The sequence below is a fragment of the Citrus sinensis genome, chromosome 1, assembly GCF_022201045.2.
Source record: "Citrus sinensis cultivar Valencia sweet orange chromosome 1, DVS_A1.0, whole genome shotgun sequence".
Lineage (NCBI taxonomy): Eukaryota > Viridiplantae > Streptophyta > Magnoliopsida > Sapindales > Rutaceae > Citrus > Citrus sinensis.
This window is the reverse complement of record NC_068556.1, coordinates 18,551,949-18,570,771: the sequence shown is the minus strand read 5'-3', so window position 1 is coordinate 18,570,771 and position 18,823 is coordinate 18,551,949. Positions and strand designations below refer to the sequence as shown.

The 18,823-nt window shown below is 33.1% G+C and overlaps 1 protein-coding gene across 16 annotated transcripts in view; it reads right to left on the bottom strand.

Moving 5' to 3' along the window:
* Nucleotides 1-18,823, bottom strand: part of LOC102620866 (uncharacterized) — a 53,893-nt gene that overhangs the window by 30,450 nt on the left and 4,620 nt on the right. For 9 of the 16 annotated variants that reach the window (XR_008054052.1, XR_008054051.1, XR_008054049.1 and 6 more), the window contains one exon: nucleotides 16,050-16,198. The gene's annotated coding sequence lies outside the window, so the exon portion shown is untranslated. Of the gene's footprint in view, nucleotides 1-12,498; nucleotides 12,547-13,163; nucleotides 13,640-14,902; nucleotides 15,073-16,049; nucleotides 16,199-16,297; nucleotides 16,343-18,415; nucleotides 18,620-18,823 lie in introns of those variants that run through there. The other 7 variants (XR_008054034.1, XR_008054032.1, XR_008054033.1 and 4 more) reach the window with 7 other exon arrangements.

The following is an 18,823-nucleotide window of genomic DNA, read 5'->3' as shown; positions in this document are numbered from 1 at the left end:
CAAACATGTGTTAAAATTTTAAAGAGTAATGTTAAGTATTCTAAATTTTTTATTTTAAAAAATTATCTCAAATGATGTGTCATTTATCAATTGGCTGGTGAGATAATACAATTAATTCACTTGAATCTTATAAAAAATTATCAACCACTCAATTAATGACACATCATTTGAAATAAAAAATTTAAAATGTGTAGCACTACTCAATTTTAAACTATTACAAAATAAAGTCGTCCTATCAGAAAGTCAGGTCGTCCTATTCACAGGATCAAGATTGAGGAAAATTGAGGAAATGAATACGACTTACTGATAGGACGACTTTACTTTCTGATTCCACGAAAGTCTTGCGTGACGGTCTTACTGATATCCTCCAATCAAATTACGCCGCGTGCCTTTTTTAATTCTCGTTTTTGGTGCACTCGATCTCGAAGCATACACCCACGCGGGCTTTGTGGCTTCATGAATTATGATAATTCAAACACTCCATACGCTAAATTAAAACACAGGGCAAATACAAAAAAGGCCACAGAAATGGTCCAACGACTGTCGTATTCGCTGCCAAGCCTGGGCCCCATACAAACCCCTTGATTCCAGGTGGTCTAATTTGTGGCAAATTATTGAGAGATTTGTAAGAGCTTTAACTGTTTAGATGTTCTCAACACGAGACCGGCGAAATAAATCATGCTTAGCATGTATCTAGTCACTTTGTTTCCAGATTATCTTCTTCATATTCCATCTTAGGTATGAATTTTCTTTAGAATCTTAGATCATTATTTTCTTTTTGGTTCGTTCAAAATCTGCTGTAATTTAAAATCTTAGATCATTATTCCTTTACTTTCTGAGGCAATATTAATTCGTTTAAAATTTTAGGCTGCAGTATCTCAGCATGGTGAATGCAAGATGAAAGCGTTTTTCTCTCTCTTTTTGACACTTTAGCTGCTGGGCATTTCGTCTGCTTTTTGCCGGAACCTTGTTGACCTGTGCCATGGAATGCCCGTCCCCCCATTGGAGAACTGAAATCCACATTAAAAAGAAAAATTAAAAAAGTACAATCAAATGTCACATTTAGCAAAAGATGATGTCACATTAGACTTGTGCCTATTACGTGTGTGTGTGTATATATATATATATATGTAGATAATAGATTGCAACAACTCTTGTTATAGTGTCTCTCGTCACACTAGATTTGCATCGTCCAAGTCTTTGTACATCGATCGAAGTTCGAAAATTCAATATTCACAACCCACTGAAGGAAACTTCCTGAGGAAGATATCAACTTGCAAACTAGAATCCAAATGGATGGCAAAAATGAACATTAATTACTTGTCCCACATACTGAATATATAAGATTTAATTGGCATCCTGAGATTTCGAATACATAAGGAAGATTAAAAGATTTAATGTTAGCGGAAATAAAAGTCTCAAATCAAAAAATTCATGATGGCTGTGATTAAGTTTTAAGGCCTTCAGATTGGGAAGCCTATATGGCTTTTATATCGGACCCCTTCTCATCATCACATGGAACCGCCTATAAAACTAACTACCATATGCACACAAAAAAAAAAAAGAAAGACAGGGAAAAAAAAAAGTAACGACATTATAACTTTCGAATTAAAAAAAAAAAGAAAAGGAAACAAGGTTATGCACTATTTGGATCTTGTTACATGTGGCATTGTTTACAATTAATGGCCAAGAGTTGTCCCTCCTATGTCGTTGTTGACCGTTGATTGAGTTTTAACCAATGAGGATTCCCACATGATGAAGGGGATAAAAGAGATGCATTATTGTAAATAAATTAACGCTTGCAAAACAAAAAGCAGCCTGTAGCATCCAATCATGCACACACAATCTATTCTAATACGGAACAGAAAAATGAAACTTTGATTTGAAGTGGAGTCGTCGAAGGCAACAGCTTCTTTTCAGTTTTATAATTATATACTCAAAAAAAAAAAGCTTGTTTTTATTATAAAGTTGATTTTACTTCCACTTCTTTAAGTTATAAGTTTTGGTATATTTAATGAGATGTAGAAAGGTTCTTAACCCCATTTTACTTTGCCACTTCAAAATCTGGAAAGTCTCTCGCAAAACCTGAAATTAGATGGATGGATTTCAAATGAAAGGGTTTTCTTACAAAAGCTAAAAAATACAATGGCACAGTGAAATGGGAAAATGAAAATTTAAACTCTATATCTTTAGGTTTATGAAGGGAAGACGCCAACAATCTTCAACCAACCCACTTGAACACACCCTTTTCTCCTCTTTTGACATACAAGATTACTGCGGGATCTCACAAGGACTTTGGTCTCAAAAGAGTTTGATAAGCCTTTAGTCTGTGGGGTTGAATCCAATTGGGGTTTTAAATTTATAGAAACCCGTGGTCCAATTCAACCCAAGAATTAGTTCAACAATAAAAAATTCCTCCGGTTTATATTGGTAGCTTAGTTATTATTTTCCTTCAATGTGAGATAATATCATCAATAAGCAGATTCCATCTTACGGTGCAATTCGGAGATGATACATGTAATGGCAGACAATCTATGTGTGGGGCTGAATCCAATTTGGGGCAAATTATTTTTAGCCACTTACCTCAACCCCATCAAGGCAATTTTTTAGCATTTCTATGGTGAAAATCATTTTTCTTAATCAACTGTCTGCTTATACTATTGACTTTGAAATAAATTAAAATTTCATTCAACATAAAACGATTTGAATAGGATCGTACATCTACTACAAACACTCATCAAAATTGATTAACAGATTATTTATTAGAAGTAGACAATGGATTAAATTACTGTATTTACAGTTTATAAATGCAATGTATATTCACTCTTCCCTTAGTCCACAAGTAATTAAAGCTTCAAACAGGTGTACACATGTAATTGCCTGAAGTCTACCAAGCTTCTGAGTTAATCTACTCAAAATAAACTTTTCTACAGTCACATTTTGATAACTTGGGATATTTAACGCCTTTATTCTTTGAAAGCTCATTGTTGGAATTGGTTGCTGAGTTTCCAGTTATTAATTGGACTGTAGTCATTAACACACACACAAATCCTTGTGGTAAAGTCAGATCAAATCTGTTATAGACCAATTAATTACAATATGTTTCTTTTACTAGCTATATGATTGGATCTTAATGAATGACCGAAGAAGAAATTGTAAGAATCCATACAACTATTAGATCTTCTCCTAAAGCTAATATTAATCGATCAAAACAACTTCAGATATTTCCCAATAAGCCACTAGATCAGGACCAAGTCCACAATTCAATATTCCACATGATTTTCCCATTTCATGAAGTAATAGGTCCACCATTACTAGGTTATAGGGTAATAAAATTAATTACTTAACATGCATTCTAAATCATTCTTAAATTTTATATGTTCGGTTCCAGCTGCAGGCATAACTTTGGGTGGGCACAGAAAAAAAATAAAACCACAAAAAAAAAGGAGTAAAAATGAAAAAGAAAGAAAATATCGATCAAACCTCTTCTTCAGGAGAAATCAAACGGAGGGGCGGAGCTGGTTTTTGATCTACAGATAACTCCATGGATAATCCCTTGAAGCCCCCAACGCTCTATTTGAATTTTTTTTTTTTTTTGGGTACGTAAGAATTATTTTCCGCCAAGAACTTGAACTGGGGAAGAGAAAGGCCAGGAGACACATGTAGATAAGGCAGCGACTTACAGTCCTAATGCTGCAACGTGGTCCAATTCCTTCTCAACGAAGAAAACCATACGACTCTTGTCATCTTCAAAGAAACATGTCAAATGTCACGTGCATGGGACCCGTTTTGAAAACTTTCGTCTCATCCTTATTATTTTATTTTAAATTTATAAATGTAATAAATGTAAAATCTTAATTTATAAAGCTGAATTGGTATATATGTATAGAAAACGGTCAGTATAAAAGTTAAAAAAAAAAAAAGAAGAATAAATTTGACACAAAATTTTATTAATATGCCGGTCTCCGTATCATAAATAACTAAACAACCGCTTCTTTCCTGAAAAATCATAAATATTACGATAAAAACAAAAAAAAGAGCCAATATAGAAATAAGTACAAGAAGCGGAAAAGTGCTTTTTAGCTCTTTTCTTTAATAAAGACGAAAATAGCAACTAAACTAAAAGCTACCTGTCATTTCACGAGATCCACTGACATTGACACAATAAAAAAACAAACACTTTCCATTCCAAAAGAAAAAAATATAATATAATAAATGTAAATACAATTATTAAATTTAATATTATAATAGATGCATATTTATTAAAGCAAAATGTAAATGTAAATGTAAAAATAAAAAGAACAATTAAGATAAAAGTAAAGTTTCTTTAAAACATGACAAAAGCAACTCTTGTTTGTTAATTTAATTTATCTGCGGCCCCCACGTATTCATTTATCGAAGAAACCGTAATGAATTACCAGAATTAAAGTTCAGCTTTACCTTTGATTATTCTTTCATATTGAGGCTATATGGTAAAATGTTTTCTTTTTTGTCAGAAAAAACTTTCCATTAACACCCACCATCGTCCTCAGAGTTTTCTTGCATGTTATAAGCCTCAAATTAATGTTATTTTTATTTTTTATTTGGAAATAAATTTAATATTCCATTCATTCGATGGAGGCTTCAGCACTGGTGAGCAGTACCATAACATAATCTCATATTCTTAATAATTTTTTTTTTCAATTTTCAATTTCTTCTTCACTCTAAAAGATTAAATTTAAAAAATTTCAAAGAAACATTACTTTATGAGAACTTTAAAAGTTTAAACTCACTACTACAAAACTGAATTTTTTTGTTATAGACTAATTAATTACAATATTTTTCTTTTACTAGCTATATGATTGGATCTTAATGAATGACCGAAGAAGAAAAATTTTACTAGCTATATGATTGGATCTTAATGAATGATCAAACATGTTAAATGTTGCGTGCATGGGACCCGTTTTGAAGACCTTATCTCATCTTTTCTCATTGTGTCTATTTGCGAATCTTTGAACATTAGGTGGGGTACGTTAATCCTGATTTTTTATTTTAAATTTATAAATGTAAAATCTTAATTTATAAAGCTGAATTGGTATATATAATAGATACATATATATTAAAACAAAATGTAAATATAAATATAAAAAGAACAATTAAGATAAAATAAGTTTCTTTAAAACATCACAATGAGAATTGAGAAGCAGCTATTAATAAAATAAGTTTCTTTAAATTATTATTTTAATTTATCTGCGGGCCGCACGTATTCATTTAACAAAGAAATCGTAATGAATTACCAGAACTAAAGCTTAACTGAAGAAATTGGAGAGTTAGATCACATACTCCACCCCAACCATGGAGACCATCGGCACCAGCACCTGAACCATCAAAACCATTGCTTCCACCAGTTCAATATCCACCATCATCGGTTCAGTTCACCCCACCACCTTCACCTCTGCCAGAATCTCCTCCACCACCTCCTTCAGTTAAATATCCACCACCGGTGCAATCTCCCCCACCACCTATGCACTCTCCTCCTCCACCAGTAAGATCTCCATCCAGGGGAGGAGCTAGTATAAGGCTAGAATTTGGCCCCTGTAGAATTATAACTTTTAGGGTTATAAAATGTGAAAAATTTTAGGGTTTTCTAAAGAAAATGTGAAAAATTAATATAAAATATCTATATTGGCCCCTGTAGAATTATAACTTTACATATATAATAACATAAAAATTAATATTTTAAATTTGGCCCCTGTAGAATTTTTCCCTAGCTCCGCCCCTGTCTCCATCCTCACCTTCACCTCCACCACCTTCAGTTCAGTACCCACCACCAGGGCAATCTCCCCCACCTCCAACACCAGTGCAATCTCCACCACCACCCGTGAACTCTTCTCCACCACCAATAAAATCTCCATCCCCAGTTTCACCTCCACCAGTGCAATCTTAAAAAAAAAAATTAAAACAGAAGAATATATTATTGCTGTAGCACCTGTAGCCAGCCATAGGTAGTAGTAGTTGCATGGACCTATGGAAGCTCAAGTCACCACAATCACACCATATTCCCAGATGGACTTGGCTGCAGGTCTTGGATGCGCCCACCGTCAACTTCAACTTCAGCTTCAGCTTCATGTCCAACTTCAACTTGACCATCAGATTCAGGAAAAACAGTGCGTCCTTTGCAGAAGCGCTTGAACAGAGAAGTTGACATTACATAAAAGAGTGATAGGATCATGAGACACAGATAAACCACCAAGAAAAGAGAAGGAGCCAATATGAGAGACGCGATTGTTGATATTGCCAACAGACAAGGGAGATGATCTCCACAACTCACGGACATAGGGCTGCTCACTCTGAGAGGAACCCTGATGGCTGTGAGGAGAAAGAGGAGTAATATCAGGACGGCAAGACTCAGGAAGGGGAATGGAAGCTTTAAAATTGGGTACAAAAGTATGTGGTTGGCTCCATCCTGGAGGGACCAAGACTGACCATCTTGAGATCTCAGGAACAAAAAGAAGACTACAAAATTTAGCAATGGTGGAAACACGAGTCTCACATCAACAGGACAATTCATTTCTGGAAACGGAATGTCAAAAGAAAACCTCATAATTTTGCAATGGAAGAAGAATTTACCTGTCATCTAACCATATGAAAGGGCTGAGCTCTTGGGGCCTTGGGGGATTTATAGGACGGAGGCCAACTCCTATTGCCTTCATTTGCACGGTTTTTCTCTCTCTTCATGACACGTGTGCCTTTTGACGGTTTTTCATGAATAAGTGCCCAAAAACATAAAAGAATTTATATAATATTCTTTTCAAAAAATGCTCATTTTCATAAACCCAATAAATGCTCAGAAAATAAAAGAATATATATTTTATTTTCAAATGAAATACACTTTTTAATATTTGTTTAATTTAACCATAACATATATCTAAAGTTTGAATTTTTTTAACACAAATTTTAATACATAATCTAATAAAAAAGTTAATAAATTATAAATTTAAAAAGTACAATAAAAAAGGTTTAAAAAAATTAAGGTATAAATCTGAGCTTTTGCAATAAAATATCAAATAGTGGCAAAATGGCTGCCCAAAAAGTGCACCAATTTGAAAAGGTTTTTTATAGCTTTGGGGGTGCTTAAACCGGCGAAAGTACCTGGAAGCTACCTTTTTTCGACGGGGAAGTGCAAAGGCTTGTAAAATCGTGGGAATGATGGACGTCCAGGATGGTACCACGTCTTGTTTTTCAAATAAAAACGGGATCACCGAAAGATGGATGTCCAGGACTTCTTGTGATGTGATCTCTTCACCCTATTCCATATTAATGCCTTGTGGCTCTCAGTAAAAAAATCTTGAATTGTTCACTGTGGCTTTTGAAAGCTTGGGTGAAACCAACGCAGAATCAAACTTTTCAAAGTAAAGTAGATTTTTTTTCCCCCAATGTAATTTACAATTTAAACAGACATGAAAAATAGAAAATAATTGACGGCAATGAGTTAAGTAACAATGCGTTTTATTATTCCATCACTAACGTGCTAATTATTAACATTAATTATTATTAAACGACCAGATACATCATATATCATGTCACTTGATATACAAACTTAACATATAATTTTATTTATGTAGCACTTTTTTTTATTTTTAAGAATAATTTTTCAAGAACATCTGGCCAAATTCAAGTGCTTTTTTTTTTTTTTTGAAATGAATTAACAATCGTATTTGGAAAAAAGAAAACAAATAAATACAGCTAAAATTTTAAGGCTCCCAAAAATAAGACCCATTTTGGGATTGTTGCTAGTTATAAATAATTTGGTTATATTGTGTCAATGAAATTAATAATTACATGGACAAAAGTAACTAGATGTTTGATAAATTATTCTATTGTTGTGAGTTTTAAAAATAGCATGCATCAATGATGAAATTATAAACTTATTTTAACCTATTTTGAATTAAAATAAATTTTCAATAAACCTCATTTACTTAGACTACTATGATTTTTTTTCAGTTAAGTATATGAATTTTTGTTAGGGACTAATGTGACATTATTAAGTATTAATTTTATTAAGATAAAAAAGAATTGTGTTAGGGACCACTATGAATATTGATTATTTTATTAAGACTTGCAAGAGATTTTTTCAAAAATCACTAGGCTCATAGCTTTGCCTTAGGGGTGTATGTGATTGACAAATTTATTATTAAAGAGTTTTATTGTATAAGAACCAAAACAGATATAAGGTCGAATTGTTTTAACTACTGCCAACGTGCCAACGTCACTTGTTGGCTATATCCTGTCCAAAATTTGGAGAAATTTTTTTAATTTTATATCATTTTTGGGGTTTCTCTCATTCGGCTATTTTTTTTTTTTTTTTGTTTGATAAATCTTATGTGCTATTCATTAATTGCTTTTATTTATATTGTTAGTTAGTCAATCTACTTTTGCTGAACTGAGAAACAAATTGTAGTTGAAGGAATAAATTTATACTAAAAAAATCAAAATTAAAATATCGATGGATAGTTTAAGGAGATTTCTTGGCCCGTTCCCGAAAGTACTATGACGAAATAAATAAATTAAGTGTTTTCCCGTAGAAAGAAAAGAAGCTCCTTATTCCACTCATTCCACAAAACGATTAAAACTTATTGAAATGCCACCTCATAAGTGACGTAACAAGTGTTTCGTGTATGAAAAACCAACCTTATATATACATATATATATATATATATATATATATAATCTTTTGGTGCCTGCGGCTTACATATTTAGTTAGCTGTTAATGATTGACTGTTAAACAATTGAGTTTCACCAGTTGGAGAGGTGTTATTGGAGTGTAATAGATTCAAAAGCAGACTTGGAAGGATAAGTCTTCATGCATATTGAGTAGTTCATGAATGACATTTTCTTTTATTGGGAGATTGACGATTGGGTTGGAATAATCAAAGTAAAGAATCTATTCATCATTTATAACAAATATATTAACAGCGCTCAACTTAACAGCGCGTGCCATGCTAACGTGTCAAGTCAGATATACAATGCTTCATTCAGTTCACTTCAGTCTGCCGTATGCTTCCAACGTAATAAAAGAGTTTGTTGGTTGCCTCGGTCGATATATGGTTTTCACACTTCAGTTTCCCGCATACACGAACCCGGATAACATTTTTCCTGATTCTATTCATCTGTGATCTTTTCTTTCAGTTGAATCAGCCAACGACACAATGCCATTTTTTAGCTAGCTACTTGGAAAAATTAGGTCAAAAAGTCAATCAACTTGATCGAAGTAAGAGAAATATGTGAACGTATAAAAGAAAATGTCATGCATGAACTACTCAAACCAATAAAAAATGATAGCAATTAAATACCTAATTATAAGTACGAGTTCAAAATCCCTTGACAAAATGATCGGCTGCCCCTGTTTTAATATATTTCAACTCACCTGTTTTCATTTATTCGTTTCCTCGTTTTGAAAGTAACCATAGGGGAAGCCGTTGGACCTAGTCAAAATGCTTGAACTGCACGTTTCTTGTAAAAAAAAAAAAAAAAAAAAAACTACAAGACCCCATTCCCATATGGTGGAAACAGTGAAAATGTTCAAGTGAACGAAACGTTCAGAGGTTTTTGAGATTTGAAACAGAGGCACACACATACATATATACAAGATATGTTGAGCATTGGCAGAATCTTTGACCTATATGCTCAAAATAGAACATTTGACAGCCACTTTTTGATAAATTGGGTCATTAATCGCCTTTATGTTCTTTGAAACCTCACTCTTGGATTTGGTTGCTGAGTTTCCAATTATTAATTGAACTCTAGTCATTGATACATATATATGAATGCTTATGGTACCGTCAGATGGAATCTGTCATCGACCGATTAATTATTACATGTTTCTTTTACTAGCTAATTGGTTTTTTAAACATATATTTATGATTTATCTAACACTATGGAAGACGAGTATCGCCAAAAAATTATTTAAATTTTACTCTTTAAATATTTATTTACTTATCTATGCAGCAAATAAAAAGGTGAAAAAATAAACTCTCCCCTAAAAGGCTATTCAAATAAGATAAGATAATATTATTTTAATTAAATCTTTTTCTTTACCAAATTTAATTACCCTTTATTTTATCACTCCAACTATTTTAATCAAATCTTTGTTGTTAAGTAATTTTATGTTAATTTTAAATGCCGTTGTCATTGTTGTTGTTATATTTTAAATATGTTTATCTTTTAGTAATCCTGTTGATATGTTTTTTGATTTTATGTTGATTTCACGCGCCTGCAGGGTCCATTTTGAAAAATTTTTACTACGTTTGTGACCATTATTATTAGGTTGAATATGTTATTTTTTTAATCTTAAATTTTAAAAATAAACGCAAAATCTGAATGCACAAAGCTGGTGGATTTGGCGCATATAGAAATTAATTTTTCGATCTTTTGGTTGTTTTCATTCTTATAGATAAAATATCAAATCCTACATGTATATTGGTCCATTTGGCTTCTGTTTTGGAAAATCATGAATATTACAATGGAAAAGACAAGAATAAACAAATCTAGAAAAAAGCACAAGTATCCAACATTGGTTTGCTCCCAGAATCAGGGAAGTGCTTTTCAAGTCTTTTCTTTAATGAAGCCGACAATAGTTAGCAGCTAAAGGACAAAGATACCATGCAGAATCAAACACTGTTCAAACAAAAAAGTCCTGGATTCCACTTTATAAAATAGTAATTACAATTATTACATGCAAAATGGTTGGTGCAGAGAAAAAAAGAGAGAAGGATGAGATCTTTTAAAAAATGCGGGGAAAGTCATAATGGTGCTTCTGCTTCCTTAATCGTTTATTTTATTTTATTTTATTTTTTTTATTTTTTGGCTCGAATATGCGCATTACCTTGTTTAGCAGGCGGCTTTATGTGAATCTGTGATACTGCCAAGAAGCTTTGTACTTCCCAATCCCAATACCTCGGGATGGCAATGGGCACCGCCCGCAGCGGGTTTGCCATTACCAAACCCAAACCCGCACAAAATTTAAATTATCAAACCCACCCGCAACCCGCAGCGGGTTTTAATTTTTTTACAAAAACCCACCCGCAGCGGGTTTTAACAATTACCAAACCCGCAATGGTATCCGGCAGATTTTTTGCGGGTTTCCGTATTTAAAATCACAAATGTTTAATATATAAATTTATAATAATAACCTCAAATTCCATATAACATACTCAATTTTATATTTAAATAATGTAAATGAAAAATTAAAATTTCCACATCAATTCAACACAAATTCTCAAATTTAAGTATAAATTACACAAATCCATTTAAAAAACACAAACTAGTATCTAAAAATAATAATTACATTTCATATTATCATTTAAAACAAGCTCTAAGAGAAGATATTCATTTCATTCACCACCATAAGCACCCATCCAACACAATGCCTATAATAATAATTAAGATTAATATTTTCAAATACTAATTCGAAAGAAAATGTCTTTAGTTTTCTTTAGATTATGACTTTAGAATATGATATAGGCCACATACACAACTTTGAGCCTTTGGCTATTTGGTAATTTAATTAATGACATTATTTTCTTTATACATTTTTAGATTAAAATTGAATTAAAAATATTTGAAAAAAATATTGCGGGTTTGGTGGATATCCATGCGGGTATCCACCGGATATAAGGTTAATACCAAACCCACCCGCATCCATGTGCGGGTTTTAATTTATAATACTAAACCCGCCCGCAACGGATAAAATTACCCGCAACGGGCGGGTTTTGGCGGGTGAGTTTGGGCGGGTTTATGGGTACAATTGCCATCCCTACCAATACCTTAACCACATCCATCAAGAACTTTTTTGATTTGAGATTTTTTATTTCCCCCAATATTAAATCTTTTAATCTTTCTCGAAATCTTTTACACACACACACACACACGGGGGACAATTAGTTAATGTTCATTCTTGCCATCCATTTTTGACTCTTGCTTGCAAAGCCCAAACCTTCCACAGGAAGTTCACTTCGGTGGATTGTGAGTACTTCGCCTCTAATTAAGGGTACTAAGCATCAACGTACTTTTTCGAAATTGATGAATGATAGAGATCTAGTGGGACGAGGGATATTATAACAACACGTGTTCCAATAATCTGTGTGGGAATTACTTTTGACACTTGATGAACTATAGATGGTCAGTTTATGCATGCTGCTGTTATCAGTCGTGCCATTATCGACACTGTCTTTGGAAAGCCGGTACATATGACATGGTTCGTATTTATTATTATATCGTCATACCGTAATATTAGTTTTTTTTTAATATTGTCACTAACAAATCAAAAAAATATAAATTTTAATATACTAACAAACACAAGAATATATAATTTTTGATATATTAAAATTTATTAAGAATATATCCAATCGGATGACAAAAAGTGCACATTGTCCCACTGACAAGAAACTTAGTCTTCCTCTTTCTGGAAAAAAAAAAGGAAAAAAACTTAGTCTTCCCTCTTATTTTAAAAAATGCAATCTCGCCGAGTAACCCAAAAAAGAGTTAGAGCCAGAGAACCTTAGCTTTCTATCCTTGCCCAAAATCAAAAACATTTTTCATTAGCAAAGAGCTACAAGAACTTGGAGCATCCTAAAATCAGTAACATAATTGAGAATCAATGCATGTATCCGCAATCATTTATTTAGTACCAAAACCGATTTGAAATTTCTGACAGACTTGCTTAATTGCCCAAATTCTACTAAGTTTTTCAGTTAACCTGCTCAAATACAATCCACAGTTACGTTTAAATAAATTGAGTTATTTAACGCCTATAGCCTTCGAAACCTCATCATATTGCTACCACAATTAATCCACACCAAACAATCAACACATGAAATACAGGACCTTCAGACGGAGGAAATACCGCTGAAGAAAAATTAAAAACCCATAGAAGCACTAAATACTTCTCCTATTACTAATAATGGAACAAAACAACATCATAATACGCTCAATCTACCATTAAAGAAATAAATCCATACCAACGACAAGCTAAATATGACATTTTTCTAGAATTAATAATTCTGCAACCAAAAAAGCACAGCAATTATCTGCTTTTTAAATAATCCTAAAAACAGGACAATGACTTATTTTTGTCATAAAAAGAACCTATAAACACTTATTTTTTAATCTATTTTATTTCCAAGTAAAAACAACATTCTTCTATTCTTTCTTCAACAGGAAAACAGGTTATCTTACAGTAGTCACTAGGCAGTAGGCAAAACACTTGATAACTAAATATGTAAAAAGAAATAAAAAAGAGTTAAAAAAATTACAAAAATTAAAATCAAAATACAAAAAATTAAAAATGAAAATATCAAACCCCTTCTTCAGAACAATCCAAACAGGGAGTTAGCGGTTCTTAATGTAACAGTTCTTAAAGTAACAGCAAGTAACCGGCCACTGTAACCCCAACTTTTCAACATAGAACTTGAACTCTGGAAGAGATAAAAGAAAAGACGTAGATGACTGACTGAATCCGACTGAGAGAGAGTTACCAATATACCGCACTGGTCAGCTCCAAGTTGAATTTGCAAGTTTGGGTTGGAGTCCCAGTCCCACAGGTAGTGAAAGTAGGTAGTTATCCTAACCAGCTGAAAGTATCAAACCTGTTTGTATAAGCCTGCACAATACAAGTTAATCATCAGCAAAGGAGGAGGCTGCAGCACATCATGTACTAATTATAAAACATGTAAAAATAACGCATTTTACCAGTCACAAAACCATTTTTTCTTTAGAGATAATCTCCCCATAGCAGCTATAGATATGGGAAAAAAAAAAATGACCTCAAAGTAGAGCAGTCTCCCCTTTTTCACCAAACAAATACAACCATTTCAATTCACACCTGAGCTGAGAACCATTCTAGTTTCAATTTTCAACCAATGAAACAACCATAGCATTCTTACAAAAAAAAAAAAAAAAAAAAAGAAATAACAATAACCATAGAATAAAATAATTCTACTCTAATTCAAATATTGCTTCAGAATTTAAGATTTATGCTAGACACCAATTGTGTCTAGCATAAATCTTGGTCGCTGTATTGTCTCTCTGTGGCTGGATTTTTCCGTAGTATAAAGACCTAACAATCCAAGGATGAAGTGGAAAAAGCATGATTGTTCTAAATTACCAATTCTTTCTATAGAACCCTTTACTTTGTGTGTATAACTGAATACTGTTCTTGATTCTTTGGAGAAACATATTTGTCCTCCTCCTATACTGGAAATGATTATGATTTCTCTGGACTTTGTTACTGGAACTTTTAATTTATCAGGTTCCATAAACGGGAAACACCATCACAATTAGAGTGTGTGTGTATAACCATCCTCTAACAAAGTGAGGATCCCTATAAAAAACCAAAAAAAAAAAAAACAGATTTTATTCTCATTTTGTTAAAGTGAAGATGTCACTAGAATACAAAAAAACACATATTTCAATACATTAAAAATTGTATCTGTTAGTGTATTGATTTTTTTTTTTTTTATTTACTGTAGTGCCAGACTCTTTCTACAAAAGTGAAACAGATCATTCTTGTTAATTTCCCCAGATGATCAGTTTCTTTGGTAAACAACTCTAGCACTTATAGCCGCTGGGACTTCATACAATAAAAAACACATAATGGTGAAGTTAGACCAAGAAAAATAAGCTATTGGAATTGAGTAATACCATGAGAACCACATTGCTTTCCATAACAATGACTAGAGGCATCAAGCATGATCAAAATAACAGCATGGGAAATAATCTCTCAGCCACTTATAAGTCATTAATCAAAAGCATGCACCTTTAAGATGGCAAAAATTTATACACACACACACAGTTCAATCTCACTAGAGTTTCAGAAACTAGCATTATCGAGATTATGCCCTTCATCTCTATGCTTAGTCATTGGTACACATCCGTGTCAAAAGCTAGCCATTCCCAAGTCCAAACGGATGACAAAAAGTGAACATTGTCCCAGAGACAAGAAACTTGGTCTTCCCTCTTATCTTCAAAAATGCAATCTTGCCAAGTAACCCAAAAAAGAGCTAGAACATCACACTGCCAGAGAACTTTAGCTTTCTATCCTTGCCCAAAAGCAAAAACATTTTCCATTAGCAAAGAGCTACAAGAACTTGGAGCGTCCCAAAATCAATAACATAATTGAGAATCAATGCATGCATCCGCAAGCATTTATTTAGTATGAAAACCAATTTTTAATTTCTGACAGACTTAATTGCCCAAATTCTACCAGGCATTTCAGTTAACCTGCCCGAAATACAATCCACAGGTGCATTTAAATCAGTTGGGCTATTTAAATGAAATACAGGACCTACAAACCTCATTGAATTGCAACCAAAAGTACTCCATGCCAAACAATCAACACATGAAATACAGGACCTTCAGACAGAGGAAATATGGCTGAAGAAGAAATTAAAAACCCATAGAAGCACTACATACTTCTAATACTAATAATGGAACAAAACAACATCACAATACACTCAATGTACCATTAAAGGAATAAATCCATACCAATGACGAGCTAAATATGACATTTTTCTAGAATTAATAACTCTGCAAACAAAAAAGCATGGTAGTTATCTGCATTTTAAATAATCCTGAAAATAGGGCAATGACTTATTTATGTCATAAAAAGAACCTACAAACACTTATTTTTAATCTATTTTATTTCCAAGCAAAAACAACATTCTTCTATTCATTCTTCAACAAAAAAACAGGTTATGTTACATTAGTCACCAGGCAGCAGGCAAAACACTTGATGACTAAATATATAAAAAGAAATAAAAAAAGCTAAAAAATCACAAAAATTAAAAATTGAAAATAAAAAAAGATTAAAAAAGAAACAGCATTTAAAAAATGAAAAAGTCAAACCCTTCTTCAGAAAAATCCAGACAGTAAGTAATATTCCACTGAAACCGCAACCCAATATCTGATTTTTTTTGGGGGGGGGGGGGGGGGGGGGGGGGGCGGTAAGAATTATTTTCAACATAGAACTTGAACTCTGGAAGAGTTAAAAGGAAAAGACGTAGATTACTCACTGAGTCTGACTGAGAGAGAGTCGCCAGTATACCGCACCCGTCAACTCCGAGTTGAACTTGCAAGTTTGGGTTCGAGTCCCAGTCCGACAGGTAGTGAAAGCACGTAATGATGCTAATCAGCTGAAGTATTAAAACCTGTTTGTATAAGCCTGCACATTACAAGTTAATCATCAGCAAAGGAGGGGGCTGCAGCAAGAAACAACACATCATGTACTAATTATAAAACATGTAAACTTAACGTATTTTACCAGTCACAAAGCCCCTTTTCTTTAGAGATAATCTCCCCAGAGCAACTATAAATATGAGAAAAAAAATTACCACAAAGTAGAACCGTCCCCTCTTTTTCTCCAAACAAATACAACCATTTCATTTCACATAGAACCATTCTAGTTCCAAGTTTCAACCAATGAAACAACCATAGTATTCTTATAAAAATAAAAAATGAAATAACCATAGAATAAAATAATTATACTCTAATTCAAATATTGCTTCAGAATTTACGATTTATGCCAGTTTCAGTTGCTCAAAAATATGGAATTGGAATGATGCATTTATTTAACCCAAAACATGAATACCAAGCTTAAGGTTCTTACATATTGAAATGATCAAATTTCATTCATTCTGAACATGGGATGCAACTTCAACTATTTCAAGTTATTCCAAGAGAAAGCATTAATAGAAATTTGTTCATCCGACGTGGTATAAGTAGTATACTTCAGCTAGTATTATGCATCATCGGTTAAATCATTTGGATTATTAACATTGATATTTTTTATTAGCTGAATTAATAACTGTTGCACCCCTAACTTAAGGGCACTTGTGATAAGAAAAATTTATCAACATCAGGTGCAAATATAAGCTTTTAACAATTAAGCTGTGACTGTTTGCTTACAAGAACAAACATATACTAATAGAGATGAATAAAACCCAGCACTTCAAGAAAAATTTGACAATATCTCCCCTAAAATATGGATATTATCCAATATACCAAACCAACAATTTTAATACCCTGCAGCTTAAAACTTCAAAATATCAGTCAATACAACACTTGGGGTCTCCGGGACCCTATCACTACAACACTCACAAATACAAGTGCATCCTCCTGATGTTGCGTAGTCATTCTAAATACATGTATTAAAAAGTATGATATCTGCAACAAGGTAGCTTACAAAGTTTACTAGGCCAGCAATGCCGAAGTACAACCAGAACAATAACAAAACATACGAAGACTGTTCTTCATTACAAAACACAACTTTCAAAAGAGGTAATCTCCATGTTAAGCCCCAAATCAAAATCAATCCTCCACTGACCACAATTTTTTCACCATCATTGCCCAAACCTGAAAAGTAAGGGCTGAGCTAATGGCCCGTAGGTAGTTACACAAAGGATTTCTTTTTTTCTTTTAACACCAAAATAATTCACACACCTTGGGTACATTTCTAGCATAAGCCATTTATTTATATATAAATATATAAATTATTTCTTAAAACATTTTAAGTTTGAAAGTTTTGGTATTCAATAGAAACATCATAAGACAAGATCATAACATACCCTAGGGTTACTCATACTTTCTGAAGTTACATGTAAAGAAATCCTAAAATTACTCTTTCAATAATACAAAATTAAAACATGCCTGACAAGTCAGTAAGCTGTAAATCCAACCATAGAACATGTCATAAGGAAGGCACAAGCAGAGGAAAGATCTTCAATGCCTCAGTGTGATGACAATCATCATGAAACAATATCAACAGATGTGTTTTAGGGATACATCTCATATAACAACCTTCAAATGATATTAATATACAGCGATAGATCGATATAAAATAAATAACTCCATAAAGCCATAAAGAAAGAGTTTACATTTGTGTTGGGGGTGGGGGGAGTTGGGGAGGAAGGAAGTATGTAAAGTCTCTCAAATTCTTTACTCATGGTGTAATAGATTCTCCGATATACATAATGTATAATGCTGTTAAAAGAAGCCCTGAACTTAGAATTACTTCCCCCTCCTTATATTCTTAGTTATAATAAGGCATGAGTGAGTTTTGGTATATTTAATGGGATATTGAATGGTCTTTACCCCCATTTTATCTTGCAATTACAAAACCATGAAAGCCTCTTGCAAAACCTGAATTTAGATGAATGGACTTCAAATGAAAGGATTTTCTTGCAAAAACTACAAAATACAATGGCATAGTGAAAACGGGAAAATGAAAATATAAAGCAAAAGAAAAAGTTTCCATCTGATAAAACAAATACAAAAAATCCAAGTTTCTTATTTGCCATGCCAATATTATTCATGAAGAACTAATCTAATTTCTTTTCCAGACAAGGTTAGTAACAATTTATCTGTAAATAACTGAACCAACTTGGTTACTACGACATCACTCTTTCGCTTCTGCACTCATTTTCTGCACAGTTGCAGTTCATCAACGGCCACGTTCACCAAAACGAGTCCACTCTCCCCACTTCACTTATTTCCCCACCATTTAATGTCTCTCAAAGGGCAGCAGCAAGACATGAACTCCTATCATTATGAGCAATATAAAAAGCCCTCCTAAAAAATCCACCACCTGTTTGGCCAGAGAAACTCCATTACTCATTTCCACACTCTCAATTTTCACCCCTTTCATCGAAACACAAGCATTACTTACCCATGTTTAGACATTATTTATTTTTCTGATATCACATCATTCAGGGGGGGGGGGGGGGGGGGGGAAACAATTAACTGACTTCAGCACATAAATTACAACAAGCTGGTCAATTCACATAAACAA